This window comes from Carya illinoinensis, chromosome 3 (assembly GCF_018687715.1).
Source record: "Carya illinoinensis cultivar Pawnee chromosome 3, C.illinoinensisPawnee_v1, whole genome shotgun sequence".
Lineage (NCBI taxonomy): Eukaryota > Viridiplantae > Streptophyta > Magnoliopsida > Fagales > Juglandaceae > Carya > Carya illinoinensis.
In genome coordinates, this window is record NC_056754.1 from 8,609,469 (window position 1) to 8,615,438 (window position 5,970).

Consider the following 5,970-nt stretch of genomic DNA (forward strand, 5'->3'; position numbering starts at 1 on the left):
TACAAACATTTTAAAAAAAATTTCAACTATATTAAACTAAAGCAAACATCTTTAAATCTCAAATTTCTTATTTCAACTTTTATACTTTTCATCCAACGATTAACCAATCATTATTTACACATAAAAATCAATACAAATTTTTAAAAACTATTAAAAAAAATATTCTTAAATTAGTTTTAACTTTTACATATTCACTTTCACAATAACACTTATTTTAAAGAAAAATTTCATTAAGTCAGTGTTAGAACATATTTGATTTAAAAAATAAATTTTGAAATTTTAATTTACAGGTAAAATCATACCATTTAAGTGATATAAATAGTGTGTTCTATACATTAACTTTAAAATAAAATAATTTTATTTAAAAAAAATATTATTCAAGTTGGGTTTGTTCGAGCTCAATAGGTTAGGTAAAGAACTTTAAATATGGGCTCTGTTTTAATTTGTTTAGTTAATGAACGAACTCGAGTCTCAAGCAAACATTCTTTATGAACCGAACTCAAAATTGTTGACAAGCCGTTCGGTTTATGAGGTCTGGTCCATCTACCTTAGGGCCTGCCATAAACTGTGTTTAGAATGATCTTTAGTTATAGGCCCATCTTGAGAACCGGATGGAAAGATGATTGAAGTGTCTTTGCAATGGGTCCGGCCTAAAGTAACAGTTGTGATTAGTGATGACAATAATTTTGTAGAGTTCTTCTATATGCAAGCATACCGCGAACGAAAATGCTGACCATTGATGACGTGGTAAATAAAAAATATATATATAATTGTAAATATAATTGTGTATTAATCTGTGTATCAATGTAATGTGATTGGTCAAAAAATAAATTTTATTGAAAATAGTATTAATTTAAATTTTAAATATGAATAAATTAATATTAGTACATAGATTAGTGCGCGACTGTGTTTGTATGTAGCAAAACTCTAAAAAAAAAAAAAAAAAGAGAGAAGTAAAATAGTAAAAAGAGGAAAAACACGAAACGTGCTTGAGAAGATTTGTTTCATCTCCCCCGTCCATCCGCTGTAGCCTCCGCGAGCACGTCCTCCGAGTTCACTTCACAGATCTCCTCCACCATTTTCAGTATCGCGACCAACTCTTGTCTCACTTTCTCCATTTTCATCTCTCATTTGTCTCTGCGATTGGTCCGTTGCGCGTCTGCAATAAGACTCTTTTTTTCATTTAAAAAAAACGACGTGAAGAAGATTGGACGACCTCAACCATTTTCATCTCTCTCCACTTGAAAATACGACGCAAATCTCCTCAGCCATTTTCGTCTCCCCTCCACTGCAGATTGGCCGATCTCCTCCGCAACCTACCTCCTAAGCGTCAGATCCTAAAGCTCGGCTACACTACTCCGCGGCTCCGCCACTCTGCATCATCTCTAGTAGGTACGCTCCATCCATGCATTTTTCTTTTGATACCCAATTTATTTTATTCCTGGAGATGCATCATTTGATTTAGTTTTTTTATCGAACAGATTTGGTTGATTTATACCCTTGTTTTCGATTTATGTCCATTCCATGATATGTGCCCTTTCTTGCCCAAGTTTTATGCCCATTTCTTCGACTTCTTATGGGATCTGATCTATGCTCATTTAGCCCGATAGATGATCGCTCCTGAAGCTGCAATGTAGAGACCTACCTCAACCAATTTGCTTAAAATTTGTTGTAACTACCTTAGTCTGGTGTTCTTAAAAACTGGGAGTGGGATGGATTTAGGTAGAGGAGAGAACGAGAATCAATGGGAGAGGAGAAGAGAATGTAGCCTTAGGAATTAAATTTGTGGCTTCTCAGCTGCACATGACAAAAAGCAAAGGAAATGCTCTATCTGAACTTGGTGTTCCCTGCCATCCCTATCGCTACATGTAGCCTTTTCTTTTTAATAATTAGTAAGAAAATAACATGATTTGCCTTCAACAACTTACCAACTGGCTTTTTGTTGCAGTATTTCAAGTGATTAATTTGTAAACTTATTTATTTATTTATTTATGAGTAATTTGTAAATTTGTAAGCAATGTTACTAGTTAATACCTCCTTGCGGCGTGCACTCTTCTGATTTTATCTTCAGTAAGGGGTAGTTCATGAAGAAGCATGGTAGCATTAACATCATTGAGGATTTCTAGTTCTTCATATGACTAATCGCCACGTAATTATGAAGCTATTATTTAAAAAAGCCACAATATTTTGCATGAATGAATAGAAAAGGAAGAGGTTCAACTTCTGCATTGTAAAACTATCGCATCTCTAATGAGGAAAACTTCCTAAAACCATTTTGTTTGGGTTAACAGGTAATACAAGGTGGTCAATAACCACATATATTTTAATTTCAGAGCTCTTATTCTCCTATATGTTGACTTCTTCTTCTTATCCTTGATGTATCTGGTCAACCAAATTGTTACGAAAATATGAGAATTTGAAACCTCCAAAAACCTGGTCTTGCTAAGTAAAAGATCTTATTTGACACACATGGATGGCCTCATATATGATATATGTATATATATATATATTTATATGCACATTTGTATAAAGTGTAAGGAGTGAAAAAAAGGCTGCAAAATTATTCCATTTGTGTCTGCACACTTATGCCTAGATCTCCTAGCTAGGTGGAACCTATTGCCTGATTATGGGTAGTGAAATCTTTTTTGCAATGTAAGGTCACATAATGCCTTTAGTTTGTGATGCATGACTTCTTTTGCAATACAGGAAAATATCATTATTAGACTGCTTGTAGATTGGTGTGAAAGTGTTCTGCATCAAATAGATTAGAGTTCCTATATGTGTAAAGATTGAGTGTCAGACAACTGCACCTGAGTCCAGCTCAATGGGGATAGTATATGTTAGAATACATTATGCATAGGAAGCGAACAAGGATCCTAGAAATGTAGATAAAGTCTAAAGGTAAGTATAACAAACATTTCTGATTAAGAGAAGTACATGTTTGGAGTTGGGCATGTAGCAAAATTGTATGTGCATTTATGCGTGCAAGGTTGCATATTTGATTTTTTGTGTTTCTTGTAAGTGGTCTCATGGTGTACTTTGATTATTTCAAGGACATAAATTGATCCCTTTTTTTTTCTTTTTTTTCTTTTTTTAATCTATTGTTAGCCGCCCCAAAACACTATCGAATGGTTGGATTTTTGTGGAACCCAGTTTAGCTTTGCAGTGATTGAGACTCAAAAAAGTGTAATTGATCTTGTTTAACTTTGTCACTCTCTCTAAAGTGATTGATTTTGTTACATATGGATGAGTTTTTAACTGTTATATTATGTTCACAGATTCAACTTGGGGTGGATGGAACCCAGCCGGATAGCTTGTCTGGGACACAACTGTAGCTACAAGTTAATGTACCTGGGGAAAACCTGGGATACAGCCGGATAAATATTGTTCCAAATTAGCAGAATTGAATCATAAACTCTCTCATATCTGCAAGTTCAGCTAGCTTTCCTAGAATTAATGTAAGGGACCCATACAAACGACTTGGAATAAGCAGGGAGGCCTCTGAAGATGAAATTCAAGCTGCCAGAAACTTCCTTGTTCGTCAATATGTTGGGCAGAAACCAAGTGTGCTATTGTCTTCCCCAATTTTATCCTTTAGAATCAGACTTGTGCTTTGTAATGTTAGAATAAGCAAGTGTGGTTTTTTCTTTAAAACACAAGTTGTCTTGGGTATTTTGAATGTATTTTAATTATTTTATGAATATGGATTTATATAAAATGTGTACAGGCTTCGTAAATGAAAATGTGTACAGAATTTATATAAAATGTTTCTGGATTCGTAAATGATTTATATAAAATGTTTCTGGATTCGTAAATGAAAATGTGTACAGGATTGGTATACATTATTTCCTGGTAGTACATGCTGCCATCATTTTCTTCATGTTCAATTTGCCATCATTGATATTCTGAGTTTTGAAAACATAGCAATACAAACTGTCTGAAAACATAACACTTACCATTATATTAAATAAGTATTACAGGTTCTGAGAGTTTCATAAATAGTTGTTAGGTTTGAATATTACAAGAGTGATAAAGGTTCTAAACCTATTACAACCTGAACAAAGTTACACAGTTTTTTATCCTATCCAACAACATGAAATTTGAATTGAAAGTCTCCAATACACATAGTTACACAGTTGACGTTGAAGCTCATCCCGATCATTAAGAAATCCCAACACTCTATTTTGGATGTCCTCCTCCCTTTTTTGAATTTCTTCCCTTGCATAGTGGACAAGAAGTCCCAACACTCTATTCATAAACTTTCGACAGCACCCAAATGCTTCTGTAGACATCCACAGAAGAAAATCATCAAGTGATGAAGTAGCTGGCTTAGCAATGCAACTTGAGTCTGGTGCTAAGGATTCTCTGGCAATATACAGTAGAAAAAGACAAATAATTCAAATTAAGAGAATGAATTAAGTGGACAACCAATGAAAAAGGAATATGAACATGATCAAGTGAGATAGGTAGCACACTTGTCTAACAGGGGTAATTATTCAATTTTCAAGCATCTATCCTGATGTATGTTTCTCACATGTACAAGGAATCATGTTAAGAATGTAAACATCTCAATCTGGCACTCTATGACTTAAACCACTACAAAAGCGTGGTGTTCTACAGTCAAGAGACTGCTAAGTAAGTGCTAAGCACTTGCTGCTTGCTAGAATAAAGCATTAAAAAAATATTATATTTGAAACTGTACAAATGACAGCTAAAAGCACATCTATGATTACCAAGGAATCAGAAGTTGACTAATATATCCACCCAAGAAATGTGCCAACTTCAATACTTGTGGCTAACAGATCAATTATCTCAATCTCATGCATGGTTTCTCTAGGAATGTGACTACAAACTCTAGCACTTTAAAATGAATCTTGAAAATTCTTAGTAACACGATGACAAGCAATTGTGAATGATTTGGTTTGGATCTTCAAAATTCTTAGTAACCAATCAGAATTGTTTGATTTACATGTGTTATTATTTTGACAATCATGAACATCACTCGCAAAAAAGAAAGACAACTACGATCAGACCTTAAGGTCTGTGACATCAAACTTGGCAATTGTTCAAGCAAAGTATTTACATACAATTTTGCCAAAGTAAAGGTCAGTTCATGTCTAAACTCATATCATAACTTTTGCATTTCCAAAGTCAACTCATAACAGATTACCATGTAACGCAAGACTCTTTTGTGCCAACGAACAAACTCATTCACATCTATCCAAACGATACAGGCATGTATTTATATTGTACCTAATAGTTCTATCCTGACACTTCATTTGCAAGGCCTCTATGGTTGCTTAAAGATGTGTTTTCAAAGTTTTCCTGCGCACAAAATTAAATCCAAAACACATTACCACCAAACCCGGGTATCAAATCATCGAAACCTGCCAGCACACCCTTCACCTCTGTCTTCGATCCCCTTAAGCCAGAACCTTTTGACTCACTCCCCTTGGACTACGACGCCGAAACCGACGCAAAAACATCTTCATACTTCACCCTCGATGCCGAAACTGCACAGCCTTGTAGGGCTCAGTTTCGAACAAGTGAAGGAAATCATGGACCAACAGATTTCGAGCTTGGCATGGGTTTTTTATTTCCAAATTTAAAATCATTGGAATTTTGAATGAAAAGAGTATACCCAGATTTAAAATCTCATTTCTTTTCAAGAGAGAGATCAAGCAAAAAATAGGAAAAACAAAGATAGAGAAGGGGAGAGAGAGAGAGAGGGAGAGAGAGAGAGAGAGAGAGAGAGAGAGAGAGAGAGAGAGAGAGAGAGAGAGAGAGAGAGAGAGAGAGAGAGAGAGAGAGAATGAACGAAAATGGAGGAGAAATCTGGAGAATGAATTAGAATGGAGAAGAATGAGATGAAATGGTGCGTTTGCATTTTTTCTTTCATATCCTTAAGTTTCATTTCAATTTCCTTCCCGCCCAACACATTCACTTTTGTCAGATTGAAACATACCGTTT

The 5,970-nt window shown here is 34.9% G+C and overlaps 2 long non-coding RNA genes across 2 annotated transcripts; one reads left to right on the top strand and one right to left on the bottom strand.

Annotated features, from left to right (window-relative positions):
* Positions 1 to 1,036: 1,036 nt before the first annotated feature.
* On the top strand, positions 1,037 to 3,783 carry LOC122303968. Its single transcript, XR_006240878.1, has 2 exons — positions 1,037 to 1,392; positions 3,279 to 3,783. It is a non-coding gene; the product is annotated as an uncharacterized LOC122303968 (long non-coding RNA).
* A 151-nt stretch (positions 3,784 to 3,934) lies between these two features.
* Positions 3,935 to 5,410, bottom strand: LOC122302206. Its single transcript, XR_006240399.1, has 2 exons — positions 5,254 to 5,410; positions 3,935 to 4,282 (listed from the first exon to the last, which is right to left on the bottom strand). It is a non-coding gene; the product is annotated as an uncharacterized LOC122302206 (long non-coding RNA).
* Positions 5,411 to 5,970: the final 560 nt, after the last annotated feature.